The 2,082-nt window shown below is 35.6% G+C and overlaps 1 pseudogene; it reads right to left on the bottom strand.

Annotated features, from left to right (window-relative positions):
• Nucleotides 1–237: 237 nt before the first annotated feature.
• Nucleotides 238–549, bottom strand: LOC115274705 (annotated as a pseudogene).
• Nucleotides 550–2,082: the final 1,533 nt, after the last annotated feature.

Raw genomic sequence — 2,082 nt, 5'->3', positions numbered from 1 at the left:
TCTTGTGAAGATGAAAGGCAGCAGCCAGTTTCAATGGCAGGTAATCCAAAGTTTTGCCAAATTTGTTAACATTTTGTCATTTTTCAACCAGCCTTAAAGAAAATCGTATATGGGGGTCACACTATCTTCTTGGTAACCCAGCAGAGCTACCGTGCCATCTGGACCCATCTATTACCAACAAAGAATTGGTAATTTTTAGAATTAACAAGAATGTACTTGATTTGTTCTACATTCCTGTCATAAAGGTTTTGTTAGTTCTGGTCTCTGTTCTTCAAGTTTGCCTTTAATTAAGTTTATATCATCTTTGATGTATTTCTTGTAGGCTTCCTTTGTCAAGCTGGTTTTCTGCCAGTGATGGTTCATGGCAGTATCAACACCAGTGATAACTGTGCTTTTGCAAACTTCACCCTTGGGGTCATCAGGAGTGGCATTTTCACCAATGGACAAGTAAGTCATCAATGTTACCCACTCTTCTACTGACCAGCTTCCCTCCACTTCCAGGCACAGCCCATCTGGGATCTCTTGGATCTTATAGATGTTGAAGAACATTTCATCATGGCTGATGAGGTCCTAGTAGATGATCAGGATGGCACCTGGAAAAAACAAGGACAACACTGCTTTAACAGAAGTCAGGGACTGTTTCCAAGTGTGGTGCACTGGGAACAGTGCTGCGGTGGAGGGGGTAGAGGGCAAAAAGCTGAGTAGACGTTTCATTAAAGGCTTCTGGTAAATTTTGAAAAGGGAAATAGGTACACTGACTCCATGAATCTCCTATGACTAACAAATGTTATTACTAAAATTAATTTTAATGTTTGTTGGAATCTTTACTTCTAAACAATTGTACAACTAGGATGGTTATTATACAATTATTATTTGATAAATTTCCCAGAGAATCTTAATGAAATTGGAATATAATGTAATTAAAGTATCAGAATTAACAATAAGGTTAGGGAGAGGCCAGTAGAATACCTACAGGGAAGAGAAGTCAATAAAAGACCAGAAGAAATTTCCTGGAGAGAAGAAAAGAAAAGATGACAATGGAGCAAAAACAACTAACCAAGAAAAAAGTAAGAGAGAAAGAAAAAAATTGACTATTTTTCCCTTAAGTTGGCATGCATTTGGCAATCTGAAGCCAGGGGTTTAGAGGTTGTATGGATAATAATAATAATTATAAAAACAACATTTATTGGATTTTTTACTATGTGCCAAGATTCTACTAAATCATTTATGTATATTAACTCATTGAAACATCACAAAAACCTCATGATATTTGTTCTATACTTCTTAGTCTACAAATAAGGGAACAGAGCCATTCTTCATAGACCCCTACCCCATCCCCCCAAAAATCCAATAATGAATACAGCAGATACAAAACAGCTTCCTAAAGCAGACTTAGACTTAGAGTTGATTAAATTCAAGATCTAGGGCAAAGCAATGATTTCAGATGAGGAAGTATCTTTCATGAGCTTTGGGAGAACTGAGGTCAGTGCATTTAATAACATCTGATAGTAGGAAACTGAATGTCATTTAACAATGTCTGATAATTGGAAGTTGGGAAATTGCACAAGGTCTGAAATCTTATATGCAGAACTGGGGTGAGAAAAAATTATTAGTAGACTGCATTGTTAGATGGCTAGATATTTAAAGACTTATCTTACCATAGGATCTTAATGGCTTTAAGTAGTGAAACAAGGCAAAATACATGGAAAACAAATACCTGATATACTAAATATGTATTTTGTAGCAATTTCTGGCAATGAAAGGTTTTGGTCTGATTAGTAGTGAGGAAATCCTGCATTTCAGATATTCTCTGAAGAACAGAAAAAGAACTTGTGAAAGATCATGCTGCTGACACATGGAATATTAGGTAGAGAGAATTATGTAACATACTTATGATGGTTTTAAACACAAACACACTCAAAGTTGTAACACATGATAATAAATATTATACCTAGAAAAAACATTTCAGAGGAGGAAGTGACAGATGAAGACTTTAAATTAGCTATTGTTTTTGGCAAGATATTCATGGGTGACTCCAATTAGCATAATTTGTTATATTCTCTAAGGGTATTCAGGCACTTG

This window comes from Suricata suricatta, chromosome 1 (genome assembly GCF_006229205.1).
Source record: "Suricata suricatta isolate VVHF042 chromosome 1, meerkat_22Aug2017_6uvM2_HiC, whole genome shotgun sequence".
In the NCBI taxonomy this organism is placed as follows: Eukaryota; Metazoa; Chordata; class Mammalia; order Carnivora; family Herpestidae; genus Suricata; species Suricata suricatta.
The sequence above is the reverse complement of the archived record's forward strand: the minus strand, read 5'-3'. Positions and strand labels throughout refer to the sequence as shown.